The sequence below is a fragment of the Cimex lectularius genome, unplaced genomic scaffold (genome assembly GCF_000648675.2).
Source record: "Cimex lectularius strain Harlan isolate CLEC.00 unplaced genomic scaffold, Clec_2.1 scaffold202, whole genome shotgun sequence".
Lineage (NCBI taxonomy): Eukaryota > Metazoa > Arthropoda > Insecta > Hemiptera > Cimicidae > Cimex > Cimex lectularius.
In genome coordinates, this window is record NW_019392803.1 from 653,389 (window position 1) to 670,946 (window position 17,558).

Below are 17,558 nucleotides of genomic sequence, written 5' to 3' on the forward strand. Positions count from 1 at the left end.
CTTTGCTAGCATATTTTCTCTATAATGATTCACACTCTGGTTTGAGATGTTATTGGGTATAAGGTCCTTCAATTAATACACTGTATTATAAATTCGCCCAGCTTTCGGCCCTATATCTGGACACTACGATATAATAAACGTAGAGCAATTTTTCCACCAGTAAGTTAGGGATCAGGGATGCCGTAATCAAAATGAGTTTTTTAACTTATGCCAAGCTTTCAACCTTTATTGAGGTCTTCATCAGGGCTCTACAACGAATTACAATGTTTATAATTAATAATAGGTAACACAATAATTATCAGAAAACATATACTTACGTATCACGATATTAAAAGTAAAATATTATAATGAGATGTAACCGATTGGGGTTAGAGTCATAAATGACACAACATAGACAGAAAGGACTAAATTAAGTTTAGTGAATTAACATCAGATCCAGTCTAAGATTTCCTCCCTGTCAACCACATCCACATCATCACAGTTTATTTCATGATTGTTTTTATGTCGATGCCTTGACCAAGCTGTTCCTGGCCTACTGTTGTCAGAACAATCATCTGTGCTTGTCAGCCTGGAATCCAAGTATTGTTTGGTCTGACCATAGTAAACCACGTTAGACAATCTTAAAGGCGGATAAACATACTTCACTTTTGTGAAAATCTTCGTATCCATCTTGCTATGTTTGAAAAAGTCTTTTGAATTATTTAATGGCTCTTCAACAGAAATCTTTTTAGAAGCATCACCAATGTTCGCCAAAGGAGAAAATCTCTCTGCCCCATCCCTGTTAATATCAGGATGAGTAACTTTCTTTGTGAAATAAGTTTTCTAATCAAGGATCCTGGATGACCATTATTTTCCAATATGGATATGATCTTCACCTCATTATCCCCATGAAAAGGGATATCTCTCAATCTAAATGGTGTAACTTAAATGTACAACCCTTTTGTCACAGATTGTTTCTGGTACGAATTCGTGGCAATTGATCCTCTTTCTAATCACCCAAAATGTCCAGAAAAAGAAGGACACCATCACTCCCCGGTTCATGCGTAAACTGCAATGAGGAGTGATATGAATTAATAGTATGAAAAATATACACCAATTGAGAGCTCTTAATAATGAGGAATAGATCGTACATAGATTTCTTAACTATTTTAATATCAAAATCAAAACATTGGTGGATCCAATCCAGAAGATCATTCACGATCAAGTCGGCATGGATAGGCGAGAGACTCCCTCCTATCGCCACACCATCTAACTGTTCAAAGAACTTATCACATTATTTAAATTATCCACAGAATGCATTGAGATGAATTAGGTTTAAAAGTTTATATATAAAACTGTAGATAATTATAAATTTTTAAGAAAAAATCATCTAATTCCATAGCTGGTATTATAGCCATAACATCCCCAACCTGTAAGTATGTCAGATTGGAACGCATGGCAGCTGGATTCGAACCCGGGACCTTTACGTTACAGCGATGAGCGCCGTGTCAACGCCAAAAGGCTGGACCCCACATGACCGTGGCGTCCGACAGTCGGCCGACTTGCGGTGACCCAATTTGTCCATACCGTGTTGAATTCAATTATTCAGTAGCTTCAAAGCTCCATCTTTCGAAGCATACATCGTTTCGTTGAGAAAAAGTGTTAAGAAGTTTTAAAAATAGTGAATGATGGATAATAGCACTTTCTTTACAGGAAGAAGATGTTAATTGGCGGAGAAATCATCACAGAAGGAGAAGAACGTGGGTTCACGACGCACGGAAAAAAAGATGTGTTGAAGGGGAATTTTACTCGCTGCGTCCACATCTAAAGTGCGATGAGACGAAGTTTTATATAAAATTATAATTTTGTTTATATAAAATTTATTTGAAATTGAACTAAGATTATAAAAAGGTTATCATATTCATTACATACCTGTTTAATTCTGATTTTTAATACAACTTACTTCTTTCCTTATAGCAAACATTGTAGTACTTCTTATAGCCCAATAAGTCGATTACCCATTTTGGATTTTAAAAAAAATTATTGAAAAGAATTTTGTCTAGTGTGACGCGTAGATATTCGGCCAATGCTATTTCCTTTGCTTATAGGGTTTCCGTCAGGTCACTGGTTAACTGGTACAGAGCAGTCTCTGTTGATCGTCCTGCTCTGCATGCATGTTAAGTGATGGACTGGTTTGTCTATCAACACTGGCATTGCATATTGCTATCTTTTAATTTCATTTCTGTCACAGTATTATTGGGTTTTCTATGCCTCATGTGATCCAATATTCTTTTTCGTTTAAAAGCGACTGGTGGTTGTTTTGTTAGAGTTAATCCCTAAACCAGCGATTTTACTCCGTTCGTCTGTGATTCTTTTGTCAGTCCTTCTTGGATTATATCGCGTAGGGTTTCTTCGAATTTTCCCCTGAAAGCCAATACTATATGGTCATAGCACTATATGCATAGACCTGACATGTCATCCCTCTGCGGTTCAGATTCTCAAGCGATTCGTCAGAGGTATTGTACCCCTCCTTGTGGGCATCCTTTAGTTGTGCTAACTTATCTTTTTCTAGGCTTGTCTCTTTTGTCTTTTCGCCAATCCATCTAGGTATGGTATAGTCTACGTGTTTTTTCTCTAGAGAGGCCTTCATGGATGGATGAGATGCATTAGCAAAGGTTCCTTCAATGTGAGGAACGCGCAGAATGCTATTTCCTTACCTTGTAGTGTTTCTGTCAGGTCACTGGTTAACTGGTACAGAGCAGTTTCTGTTGATCCGTCCTGCTCTGCATGCATGTTAAGTATGGAGTGTTTTGTCTATCAACATTGACATTCGTATTGTCTATTAGCTTTTCACGTGCTTTTAGTAACAAAGATGGATTTAGCTAGTATATCTTGTCTCTATTTTCGGTATAGACACTACTTTTGCCCTACGCCATGTGCATGGAATGTAGCATAATGCTAGGCTGCTTCTATATATACGCACCATATTATTCCTGCTCCTTTTTGTAGGAGGATGGGGGAGAAAACCATCCACTCCTGGCGGTTTATACGGGCTGAAAGAACTGATTGCCCAATCGAATCGATTTACCTATAATTAACAATCATTTCAAGTGGGCAGAAGTGTAAATAAACGTTTGAATAAAAAAAAAATCTAATCGGGCCTAATACTTTGATAACTAACAGTGTCAGAAAAGAAAAAGCAAACATTTACATCTTTCCGACCAACACGTTATCGATAGTCGTAAATCGAACTTATCAAATGTTATTCCCACTTAATATAATTTTACATGAATTAAGTAATGTACGAATTCAAAACTAAACATACTGGCCGGAGGCTTAAATAAAAATAGTTTTACTTGTGGCGTCAACTATTTAGGAATGCTTGGTTATGATCACTCAGTCAATCATTGTGAGGGTCTCTGGTCATTGTGGAGTGCTAGAGAACGAAGAAGAAGATTTGACGGCCAAAGAACTCCACGCTTAACAAAAAGTCCTAACTACTCCGAATATTGCCCTCTGGGAGGGAGAGTGCCACAGGGCAGTGTGCTCGGACCCATTTTGTACCTCATCTTTACTTCAGATATTCCGATTACACCCTCCACTGTCCTAGCTTACTTTGGCTCAGCTATGCTACCCTCTGATTCTGATCCCGCATTCAAGAGATTCAGGCACGTGTTGCGAATAGCCGAATAGAGCTAATTCAGGCGTCTTAAGATAAATTGATGCAAAAGCACGTACCATCCGAAATGTCGTGTAATCTATTTGATTCTCGGCGACAAATGAAATGGCCACGGAGAGCTTTAGTGAAGAATACTGCATTTTGCTTATTACATCTATTAAGTTTCGTGATCCGCTTGACCAAATAAATTCTTTTCAATTAATTAATCTTTAATTAAGGTTTTGGTGTGCTCAATACGCCGCGACTCTAACCATTTCCGTGAAGTCACGATAGCTCAAGTGGTCAGAGCAGCGAGGTATTGAGCCGAAGGTTGTGGGTTCGAATCCCGCTCGTGACACATTTTTCATTTCACCCAAAACCTAACATAAAAAGATTAATTAATTGAAATAATAATAACGTGGAATAATAGAATAAAACAACGTTATCATTTCATCATCATCAAGTGGTCGACTTTAGCTATCGTGACTTCGATCCATTCGACACTGACTTTATTATCTCAACCAAAACCTTAATTAAAGATTAATTAATTGAAAAGAATTTATTTGGTCAAGCGGACCACGAAACCTAATAAATGCCAAGTATTAAAATTTTTCTTTGATCAGACAGTATTAGGTCACACCCTTTTTGTTGTTGACACATAGCCTCTTTTTCCTTGTAAATGTACATCGTGTGAATTTTCCAACTTCAGGTTTGTTTTCCAATTTGCGCTACCATTATTTGATAAGCTCTACCTCTTCTTGAACGTTAGAGGTGGCTTGCATACGATTCGAGTAAAACGAATTATGATGGTATGGAGATGTGTAAGTAGTTCAGCAGTATAAATGAGACAAATGATGAGACCAAAAACCAACCCTTGTGGGACGTTGGCTTGTATCATTCTAATCTTATATATTATTCCAGGATGAGGAGTGAGTAGGAAGTGGCGAAGTTTAGAGGAGGAGCTCAGTCGAACGCCTAGACCATATCTTGGGACGCATAAGCAGATTTATCGAATAAAATTAAGGAAAAAGAGCCAATATCTCTGAAAACTGGCTGGAACGTGGAATCACGGAACAAAAGCTGAATTAATGATTAAGAACTTTTATTATGTGAGCCTCGAATGGACGTTAAAAACTTTATTTAAAAGTGGTCTTTCGATGGCGATTTCACAAATTGAAAGCACATATTTTATTTTATATTAATTATGTGTTTATTACCGAAATATATAAGTACTGTAATAAAAATTTACCAGATTATTTTTTCCTTGTCGTGACAGGAAAAGACAACAACAATAATGATTAATGAATTTAAAAAATCTACCTTATCTCTCATACGGTGGGATCTTTTTTAAAAGGAGCCCGCTATCATAACCAGATGTTTGACTAGTACGATTGTCCCTGAATCAACAGTTAACGCCTTTTATTCTCCGTCAGGCCGACATACCATAATTCTTATGCATATAGTGAAATTGAAACGTTATCGACCAAAGTAAATATTTAAAATGGTTGCACATTGTTTCACAGGGACCGGGGGAAAATTGCGAGTTTTCTTGATATATTTCTGTTTATGCTATTGGACAAAACCGTTTTATTAAAATTATAATAAGTATTGAATAAACTAACTGTATTGGATTATCCTAGATGGAGCGAACTGTATAAGTTTGTAAACAGAATCTCGAAGATTTCAAAAATTCAAAAAATCATACTGTACACACGAGGGAAGTATGGATTAAATAACTTTTCACTGGCAGGCAAAAAATTCTACCCACATGTAATATAACTTGATTTGTATATATTATTATTTGTATATATTATCTATTAATCAAAGTTTAACATTTAATAATTGAGTGTTTGTCTAAAAACGTAAAAAAATGTAAATTGCTAAGGAAAATGAAAAAAACAAAAAACGGACAGATAACATTTATTTATTACATTTTTAATTAACATTTCAGTATCGTGGATTTCTTCCTCTTGCCTTAATTACATCTCCAAGACACCACGGCATACGTTCTATCTGTCTGGAAATGTCTCTTTGCTGGAGGTTAGCCTATTCTTTTCAGGAAGAGTCCTTTCAAGATAGTGTATTGTATCAGGAAGTGATGGACGTGCTGGAATTGGAATGGAAGTGATTCGAATTTTGAGGTTATTCCATAAATGTTCGATGGGTTCAAGTCTGGAGATTGGATGGCCAGACTAGACTCTGATGTTATGCTGTTGAAGGTACCTTTGTACTAAGCGAGCGACATGTGGACGTATAATAGAATAGGATTGTTGCTGATTTCATCAGGGATAGGCAACTCATGATGTTCCAAAATGTCATCCACATAGCGAGTGGCCGTCAAAGACCGTCCACGAACAACTCACCTCTGACTTCCTGGATCTGATGAATCGCTTGAACAACAGTAAAGCCGGGAACACACTTACCCGATGCAACGCCATGCGACGCTACCCGACGCAAATCCAAAGTTCAATTTTCCATAAGATTGTATTACCCCCCTGCACATCTGCCCGATGCTATGCAACGCTACACTGCTCTACACCACGCGATCCCAACTGTCCAAATTTTCGTCGGGTCGCATCGAGTACAGATGATAGCTGTGCTCATAAAATTTAACTAACAATTTATTACATGGTTTTGCTCAAAATAATGCATTAAGAACAAAAGAGGCGTTGTGATTGTGATACTGATTTGTGATACACGCTGTGTGACTGTACGGGCTTGCGCTTGACATCGCATAGCTGTGCACACCCTACCAAAACGTGACAACGCGTCGGGTAGCATCGGGTAGCATCGCATAACGTTGCATCGGGTAAGTGTATTCACCATTTAAGGTGCCGGTTTAGCAAAATTCTCAAAGTCAAAAAACGGTCATCCATTAGCTCTGATACCCTAGGGCGTCCAGTTTCTTGCTTCAGAATTCTAATGAAACTGAATAAACATTTTAAATTCCGTAAAATGTAAACATTGAAAAGTCCTTTATCCTTGTTTTTGATTAAGGATTAAGTGTGTTTACCTCTAATTGATATTCCCAATATTTCCAATGGTAAAAACAATGAGACAGTTTAAGGGCGGAATTTTATTTTATCAAGAAAATGAAAAAAATCAATTGGGTGGACTTTTTTGCTTGTCAGTGTATGTAACAATTTTTTTGTGTCTTAGCTGGTACTGGAATATATGAATCGACGTTATGGTCGATGACACGACGCTTATCACTGTAAAGGTCCTGGGTTCGAATCCAGCGGCTCTGCATTTGAACATGACATAGAAATGAGCTAGTAAGCTTCATCGATTTGACTACTGGGCTATTTAAGAAACGCTTAATTAACAAGATAGGACTGTAAACGATTCCATTCTAGTTTTCGGACAGTATTTGCCATCGGGCTCACCGTTAAAAATGCTACTTTAGACCTTTCTAAACTTTTTCCAAGAAGGTCCCCTTTGAGTGCAGCGCATTGTGCCCATTCACTAAATACATGTGGGCCAAGCCGACACTCGAAAAAAGGTTCATCAACCACTCGAGAAAGTCAACTGTGTCAAGTAAAGGGCCGAGGTGTGAATGGGACACCCGGCCGGTCTCACTTTTCAGTACTTTACCACAATCCTTAGGTATGAAACTTGCAAAACGTCATACCTGACAACTGGACGGAAAGGAAATAAGCGTTGCGGTGAATTTATCATCCTCACGTCGCTTATTTAGGATCGAAGATTTATCAAATAAAAAAAGTGTTTGCAGTTTTTTCTTACGTTTTCTTTCTTTCATTTCCGGCCTACCTCGAAAATATTACTCACCTGGCGGCCGGGGTTCTATGTGGTACGGAGAGTTACCGATTATCGCCTTAATGACCTATGTAGGCAGGCCGATCCATCCCTTCGTGTGGTGACGAAAGGTCGAAGGGTTTACTTTAGACGCAAGACCGGATATTCTTTTAAGCAGCAACAGGTCCCACAGCGGATCCTCCACCGCTTCGGCGTGAATCAGAATCAGTTTAACAGTTCACTGAAAAAACCGCCGTCTACTGTAGATCATCCATGGGAACCTCCAGAACTCGTTGACACATTACTAAAAGCCCGCCAAAAAGGCCTTGACCTTAGTAGGAGTACCGAGGCAGGATAATCGAAAGTGGCGAGACGAATTTGAAATTTCGATTCTTGAACCGGGAAAGGAGGGAAATGGAGGCCGGCCCTGAGGATGTCGGCTATTGAATGGTTGATTCAATTGTGTAGCGCCCCACTCCCGCGGGATCTCCATTCGCCGTGGATGAAAGCCGACTGGTGAGCAGTTGCCAGTTGTGGCCCGCCACCCACCGGAGACACACTTCGTCAGCTACATCAGTCGTCACGAGGTGAGTGAACACGCGCGTTTTCTACCTAGGCCGACTGAATCCCGTCAGTTCGTCTTATCACTCGGAAAAACTTGTTAACACCCGTTAAAGCACCGTACAAACCCAAGTTATGTGACCATTTAAATAATGATTTGAACATAGTACGAAATTAGTACCGAAATTCAGAACGTCAATTTTCCAGGCAGTTAATAACGGACGGTTGCACTCAGCTCCGATTTGTTTTGAAAAATGTTTGCATGACCTCTCCTCAATAAACTTACGAGATAGAGCTGGCAAATGACGGATGAATATGAATGTTTCGTGTCCGCTTGCTCTACAAGAGCGGAAATGTTTCGAACAACACGAATAGTCTTTTTATTTGTGAATATCTAAGAGTACGAACAAAGTTAATAAAATCAAGTTTATTGCTTTCAATTTCCATCTGAAGTAAGTGATTTTTTTACGTTTCATTGAACAAACACATAATTATAATTTTCGAACTGGGAGCAAAACGAAATCACAAACTTTGGTGTTTACAAAAAGTGAGACTCATTTTTTCAAGATCAGTTTTTAGTCCGAATTTGGTCCGATTGCCGAGCCTTTGTGAAACGGAGAGCGAATTCTCTCGTCTCGCTAATGAAAATCCGTCCGATTTAATGCAAAATCGACCTGCCCACACTTTCGACAATCGCCAGGGGCTGGACGTTGTCAGGTTCAATTTTCGGAAAATTATCATGCCGCAATCTCTTTTTACGTTGTCGGCTTGGTTTGGTGGTCTGCGAGTCGCTGAACGTCTATTGGCAATTTTATGCACAGCCAACTCGTTTTTTTGCATGAATTCCACTAGCAAAATAGTTGGGTTTGGGTAAACTAACGAATCGTACAAGTAGGGATGGATCTGAACAAAACTACTAAAAATAATTTCAAAATAAATATATAGAAATCCTAATAAAAATACCTACGTTTCATGCGTTCTTGACATTTAACATTCAGCGTAAGTCGAATCCTTATGCAAATAAAACAAGATGCTAACAAAAGATTCCTAACATTCGTCCTGAATTTACAACCTAAAATTAAGTGCTATAAGTAACGGTGTCGTAATTACAACAGTAATATTGATTCTGGCAAAAAGGCGAGATTGTTCTTGTACCAATGAATCTCTTACTTACACTATTCCTCTTCTTTGAAATTGAATATAAATGTGTTCCACGTTTCGTGTTAAATTACTTGGCGAGTGAATGTATTTGTTAGCGTGTATGGTATGGGAATCGATATGTTAGTAACGAAGTTATGTGACTGAAGATGTCCAGTACAAATCGCCTTCTAATGTATGCGTAGAGCGATGAAATGGCCTAGTCTTCGTAGAGCCATATCATCTAATTTTGGTCCGAATGTGAACTAGTAGTAATTTAAACAAAAAACTATATTTGAAATTCAATTTCACAATAGAAAATACATGTAATTTCGATGTAAAATACGTATTTATTATAAAAGGAGAGATCATAAAATTGATGTTACCGATTTGAAAGTTATAAAAAGGAATTATAAAAGGTTTAATGGTGTTTATAACATGGTAACACTACGAGTGGAATTAAATAAAAGCCGAATGTCGAAACTTGATGTGTAAGATGGGGTGTATTCATGAAATTCCGTTTATTCTTTCGAAAATTACATGAAGATGGGGTTTTAACGTTATAATTACAAATCTACGTGTACGAAATGTTAAATCGTATTTTCGGGATTTGCTCTTCTGGGTTGTTTAGGAGTGAGGAAAATCCAGGGCTCACACGTACCCCGATACTAATTAAACTCTTGGTACTACAAGGCGTCAGCCACCACCTGCGCGGCAGTTGTTTCCCCCTGCCTTCAAATAAATCACACATTTCAATTTATAGAAGCAATGGAATTAACAAGTACTCAGCGAACCGGCTTGATTGGATATAATTGGATTACATTCGATATACCTGTAAAATAAATAACACACACACACACACACACACACACACACACACACACTTAGCAAAGAACAACCGCATTAGCACACTTATTAATAAATTTTAAATCACACATATGCAGAGAGAGAGAGAGAGAGAGAGAGTGATAGAGAGGGAGAGAGAGTGAGAGTGAGAGAGAGAGAGAGAGAGAAAGAGAGAAAGAGAGAGTCATATCTTCAGAACGAATTGATGAATCTTCTATAGTTTTTTAGACTGGAAAAAACTTTCAAACTGTGTGAGAATTGAGAATGCATTGCATTCGAAAAAATGTTGATCATCAGGTCGTCTTAACGTGCCCTTCTAATACCATCAGCAAATTCTACGTGAAATACGTTTAGAACCATACCTACTTAGTTTTACAGTAAAATAGGCAGCGTAAAAATAAAATGCCATTACATACACTTAAGTAGGTACATACAATAATACACGAAATTATATTAATATTATCAATTTGTTTTGTATTTTTAATAGAGTAACGTTTTTTTACTAGAACAACCTGTAAAGAACGAGAAACTATAAACCTTCATGAACCAACAACTTTCTAAAAATCTTTTCACAGAACGTCTGACTTTAAACTTTCAGATTTTGGTTGATTGTTTAACTTGATGTCCCTGACGTGACAGAATTTAAAAAGAGTTTAATACATTCAATATAATTCAAGAATAACACGGAGTGGGAACAATAGGAGCATGGGCGTGGGAAAGGGCGACTGTTCCACCTGTTAAGCCGGTGGCAATAGACCTGTACGTCTGGTTAACGATGTGCTCCAGCTGGTTTCCATAGATAAGATAATTGTTACAACAAAGAGTCCAAGCCACCTGGGTTTTCTCCGATTTGACCCGATTTCAAACCATTGCCAGTTGCAGTGTGTTTAAGACCCATATTTAAATTTTCCAATTTGCATGTAATAATTCAGTTGTTCAAGTCACAAATACTATGTGTTACATATTTAGGATTGGCAAGATCTGGACTCGAAAATTGCATTATTTGAATCAATGTCAATAAGTACTATTTATATATTTGAAATTCGGGCCCATTTAATAGAGATTTAATTGAGAATGGTCAGCTTCCAATTTTTTAAGCACTTCACCTCATGAGTAGTATTCAGAATCATTATGTGCGACGTGAATGCAGATTAGTACATCTCGAATACTAAGTATTTAGACGTAACCTGTGGGTTTGCCTCTTGGAACGAACTGAATTCAATTTTACCGACTGAAATTCAAAAATACAAAAATATAGAATCATTTAAAAAATCTATAAAAAATAATCTACTTACTAGAGATCTACAAAAATGACAGATTAAAAAGAATAAAAGTTCTAAATTAAATTCAGTAATTAAAAAAGTAAAAGTACAAAAAGTCTCTTCATATGAATGTAACATATGTATATAGTCCTCAAATATCTTACTTTAATTATACACCCAATTTGTTCGTTCATGTAAATGAAAATAATGGTTTACTTGTCCAATCCATTATATTTAGTGGTCTATTGACCAAATTACTTCTTTCAATTAATTAATCTTTTTATCCAAGGTTTTGGTTGAAATGAAAAAGCTAGTGTCACGAGCGAGATTCGAACCCACGGCCTTCGGCTAAATACTCCGCTGCTCTAACCACTTTAGCTATCGTGACTTCGATCCACTCGAACACCAAAATGGCAAAAAGGAGGGAAAATTCGAAAGGTTGTAGGTTGAGATGGGGAGTTGGTGTCCGAGTGGATCGAAGCCACGATAGCTCAAGTGGTTAGAGCAACGGCTTATAGAGCCGAAGGTCGTGGCTTCGAATCCTGCTCGATCACTAGCTTTTTCATTTCAACCAAAACCTTACATAAAAAGATTTGTTAGAAATTTTTGATAACTGGTCTTGCTCACCTGCACTTGTAAATTCTTTTTTTAAATAATTCTCTAAGTAAGGAGAAATTAACTTCTTTTTATATTTATTTGCTTTTTTGTCAAGTTAATCTTATATACATTATTTTTATTTAATAATGATGTATGAAAAAGAAAAAGAGTAAAGTCATTGAAATTTACCAATTGTATTTCACTTTAGATTTAAGCATGGTCTTGAGAGCGAAAATCTCTCTCTCTCTCTCTCTCTCTGTGCTGTCTCCCCCCCCTCTCTCTCTCTCTCTCTCTCTCTATATATATATATATATATATATATATATATATTGGTTTTTTTTAAATTAGGTTTGTCTTTTCCGATCGTTTGGTCTGAAAAAGAAGAAAAAGAAACTTGAACAAAATGCGGATGGGCAGGCCAAAATGATCGGATTCGACGAGCCACTGGTTCATCGTCCTTCTGTTCTTTTGGTCTGGGATAGCCTGGAGTCTGGACTTAACTAGTGCTTTTTTAATTTAAAATTTGTTTAAAGAATGGTGCGGAACCACCAAGTGTCATGATTTCCCCTTTGAATTATTTGTAAGTGTTTTGCATTATGTTTATTGATTATGAATCGAAAATAACCCTTTTGTGATAAAAACTTAATTTTTGAAACAAACAAAATATTATTCATAAATTCATTTAAAAAAATTAAGCATTTATGTCGATATACTGAAAAATATTCCTACACGTAGCCCACGCTTTCGACCGGAAAAGGCATACAAAAGGCATAGTTTACTATGGAAATTCAAAAAGATTCTTGCCAATACGTTTTACCTTACACTCCGACCCTACAGTAAAATCTGGAGTCCCCCAAGGAAGTATCCTTGACCCGATTCTTTTTACAATAATCACTGCTGACATCCCGACTTAATCCCCTTCCTTTATAAAATCTGCTGAAACTACTCGACCAACAATCTCACCTAAACAGAAACAACATACCCTTTAAAAAACTCAAATTTGGACCTAGGGAATGGAAGTTGGTCGTTAACCCAATCATTCCAATTCGTTCGGTGTCCAACTCTCCAAATTTTAAGAAAAATCTTAATACTCCCTTCTACTTGTCCAATAAAACCATTCCCACCGACCTCCATCATCACTCGTACAACCTTGTAAGAACACATCAGAAATTCCACATTGCCCTTTTGTACACCAACCTACCTTGAAATCCTCCACGTCGGCTGAAGAGGCAATGGCCTAGGGATTGCTTCAGTCATGTGCGTGAGTGTGCTGTGTGAGGGTGTGTCACTAGTGGGTGGCTTCTCCCATCATGTCTAATTGTATCATGTTATACTATGAATTATCAAATTTACTTATTGTAACTAAAGTTGCAGGTGTAAATAACAATAATTAAAAAAAAACTTCTTCGAGAATTGGGACGTGGGTTGCCTCACATCATCAATTATCTTACTAATTATCTTACTCCCAAACGAACAATTTTGTTACTCAAATCCATAATTATTCTCCTACTCCTTTTTTTCGCGATCTGACAAGATCAGTTTTAAAAACACGAATCAACATTCAAACGGAGGAATACTTTGCAAAAGCTAACAACAATATTATATAATAATTGCATTTTCATAAAAAGTACTATTGCCGTTTTCATTTCGAAACTAAATGGTTTGATAAAAAGAAATAAATTCGAGATATCGACGATCATATAATAACGTTATAATAAAAAATTATAATAGTAAAAAGGAGCAATGATTGGCATTATAAAACAACATTTCGTTTTACTGCACAATTACAATTATTGCACATTTAGTTTTTAGATCGGGATTAAAATGACCAGTTGTTAATTATTACAGATATATGCCTTTTATTATAGATGTTAATGTTGATTTGGATTTATGTAAGCTCAAATTTGCACTTGTATGTTCGAAATGCTTGCCTTGCTTAAAGATTTCCTCTTTTTAATTAACTACCCTTCACCGGTGCTCAGAGCGGTAGAGTCAGGGGAGATGGATTTACAAGCATTTGCTATCCTTTCAAATTTTTACCATTGTTTTGGAGAAAAATTGTACAAGGTACATCAGATCTAGTTTAACTTCGCAATTTCAATACGGCCTTATACATCCTGACACATCATTTTAAAGGATTTTTTACGCTGAAAACAATAGTGCAGTTGGATTTTAAATAGGTCAAAAAAATTATTAATCATATTTCATGTTTGAACTCCTGCTTTGCGTAGATGCAAAGACTTGCTCTTTGTAACCACTCTTCACCGATGCTCAGAGCGATAAGCATTTTCTATCCTTTGCCGCAGTTCTCCAACTATTGCTGGGTTATGATTGGCATAGAAATTGTTTTTAAATGGCCCAACAGTAAATAGTCCAGTGGAGTTAAATCGGGTGATCGAGGAAGCCAACAGATCAGGTCATCATGAGGTCTTATCCAACTCGGAAATAAATTGATTGGGCCTTATTTCTACAAAAATAATTTAAATTGTGCTCAGTTCCTTAATTTTTTGAGGGAGGTTTTACCAACTATGTTAGATGATGTTCCTCTGCAACAACGACAAAGAATGTTTCTCCAGCTTGATGGATGCCCGCAAACAATTCTTTGCAGGTTAGATGTTATTTCAATCATCGCTTTCGGGAAAGATTGAAATAACGTCTAACCTGCAAAGAATTGTGTGCAGGCTTCCATCAAGCTTGAGAATCATTCTTTGTCGTTGTTGGAGAGGAACATCATCTAATAATGGTGGTAAAACCTCCCCCAAAAAATGAAGGAACTAAGCATCATTTAAATTGTTTTTGTTAAAATAAGGCCCAATTAATTTATTTCCGGGAAGTCCACTCCAAACATTGATACTCTGATCGATCTGATGATGACAAGAGTACGAAAATTTCGAATTTTTCTCTGTCCAGGTTCGAAAATTTCCAACGGTTTAGTATGCCATTAGAGGTAAACTTGGATTCATCACTCCATAGGATGAACGTTTTCTTCAGCCTCCCAAATCGACATTTTTGCAAGGAACGTTAGACGCCTGTCAAAATCAGAGTCCCGAAGTCCCTGGACAACACGAGAGCGATACGGCTTAAAAGTCCGGAGCACATCTCTAATTTTATTTATTGAAAACCTAAAACCCTTCCAATATTTCCGAGAGTGGAATCCGGATTTTGGCGAACAGACATTAAAATATTCAGAAACTGTTCGAAATTACTCTGCCGGTTTCTTTTTGCCATTGGTCATTTTTTGACCAATGTAAAATCCGATTGCACCATTGTTTTCAGCTTAAAACATCCTTTAAGGTGATGTGTGTAAGGCAATATTTGAAATTTTGAAGTTGAACTGAGCCTGATGTTCCCTGTATAATTTTTCTCCAAAAAAGGTAAAAATTTGAAAGACTAAAAAATATTAAACACGTATTTTTTTTGTTTTTGATAGCGTCATTGATTTGAAGGAATTTCAACCGGGCAGTCTAAAAAGGACACCTTCTATAGTATGAAATGGTGAATGGGCTAACCTGACATATATTAGATGCTTTTCGACAATGTTGTTCCACTTCCCTAAATCACTGTCATCATTCTATTTTATAACCAAAACAATAAAAAGTTAAAGGAACTGAAAAGTATAGTGTTAATTTCTACGTCCTATTCTACAGATTAAAAACGGGAATAAATATTAACCCCCGTGGGCAGTGGGTGGCCGCTTTAGCGTTCAGGTACTTAAGGGCCCAGGTAGCTTTTACGGACGGAATTCCTGAGGTCGCATCGTTGAGTTCCTTGACAGTCGAACAATAGGGTGTCAAGCCGCCCTAGCATTAGTTGTCCTCTCTCAATCCTGTCGGTTTTCCACCGGCAAAGGATTTCGCCATCGTTCGAGATTCAAAACTCACATCCCGATAATTTCTAGGATCGGACGCAGACATTATTTTCACAAATTGTCCGTTTACTCGGGTCGATCTGAACCCGGTTATTTTCAAAACGAAAAATATCGTTCTATTAACGAAATATGTCGATATGTCGTGAATGACTTGACGAGCTTTCTTCCAAATTGTTCTTATTAATATTCAATTAAATTAATTGATTATGAATATATAATAATAATAATAATCTAAGACCTTAGATAAAAAGAATAATTAATTGAAATAATAATAAAGGAGGGTCGGTGGCCGCAACTGTTTAGGAGTTGACATGATCACTGTAAGGATCTGACAGACTTACAAATGTTTTTTTTCTTTCAAAAATACTAAAATACTGACATTCTGAAGGTTGATATGACCTGTGTTGTTGCCTACCATTAAAAAAAATAATATGATACTTTATTTAAGAATAATTACGAATTTAGGAGTTATAAAAAAAGCTATATAAAAGCTTGGATATCCGTGGATGAAGCGTGATATATAGTTTTGTTATAATAATAATAATTAATAAAAAGAATACAGAAGAAAACTACCTTAAAGAAAGTCGTGGGTTCAAATCCAGCTCGTGACACTGACTTTTTTATCTCAACCAAGACCTCAGATAAAAAGAATAATTAATTGTATTAAACAATGTTTTTTACGCTAAAAATTATTTCGACCATTGCCAGATGTGCAGTTCGATTCAGAAAACTCACGAAAGAAAAGGAACAGCCAAATTGCGCCAAGAGGGGCGGGCATAATTTACTAGATTCAAACATTCTACGGTTTATGAATGTGTATCTGTATTTATAAATTATGCGTGTTTCTTAGTGACCTGTTATTTCATTATTTGCTGAAGTCGTGAAGAGCGTTCAATAATGTGGTAGTTTAGAAAAACACATTTTTCATTTTTTTTTGCCGAGGTTTCGACCTTTATTCGGGTCATCTTCAGGGCCTGGGTAAATTACAAAACATATGCTGACGGAAAAAAATACAATACAGATGAAAGATGAAAATTTAATACTTGATTCATTTATATTTACATCTGTATTGTATTTTTTCCAATCAACATATGTTTTGTAATTTACCGGAGCTCTGAAGATGACAGGAATAATGGTCGAAACGTCGCAAAAAAAGGAAAAAGGTGTTTTTCTAAACGTTCTTCATAACTTCAAGAACTTATAAATTATAAACTTAATTATGTGTTTTTGTAAGTGAGCTTCATTCATTACGTCGGACCATTCAACTTGAACAACATGTAATTCCTGGGCGAAATGAAGCAAATGAAAATAACTGTCGGAGCATGCATTTTATTTTTAATGATTTTGAGTGTTTTTTTAATTAATGGCTGTAGGGATAGGGATATGGATAAAAGAGGCGACCATAAGGCGTTCTGCACTTCGACCTGAATAGATCTATTGTGCTTCCCTATTTTTATAAGTTACTGGACAGCTTCAGGTTGTTAATCAGCCAGCGGTTCCTTGATGTAGGATGTTGCTTGCGGATTTTACTGTCCTAGTTGCAAGAACCTGCACCTACATAGATCTTCACAGAAACATAGATTGCGCGGTCTCCTCCTCTCCCTGGCAATATCTGCACAGTGTTTCTTCTGTCTGTACTCCTATCCGATGCATGTGCCTTCTTAAATGGCAGTGCCAGGAATAAAACCAGAATCCTGGTTCGGTTGCAGTTGCCTTCCAGTAATTCCTTTTTAGTTTGGCGGAGTACATACCTCATACCGTGGTATTGCACCATCAGGTTTTGGACTCTTAAAGAATCCATTTAAGATGTATCCTCTTTTGTGTGCTAAGCTCCAGTAGGGTTCAGGACCTAGAGAGTTCATGTTGGCCTCCTCTTTGGCCAAGATGTCAACAT

General features: G+C 36.9%; 1 protein-coding gene across 3 annotated transcripts in view; it reads left to right on the forward strand.

Annotated features, from left to right (window-relative positions):
- The first annotated feature begins 7,878 nt into the window (after positions 1-7,878).
- The window catches only part of LOC106667592 (extracellular sulfatase SULF-1 homolog), a 120,375-nt gene continuing 110,695 nt past the window's right edge, over positions 7,879-17,558 (forward strand). For all 3 annotated transcript variants that reach the window (XM_014395632.2, XM_014395634.2, XM_014395633.2), the window contains exon 1: positions 7,879-7,980. The gene's annotated coding sequence lies outside the window, so the exon portion shown is untranslated. The remainder of the gene's footprint in view (positions 7,981-17,558) is intronic.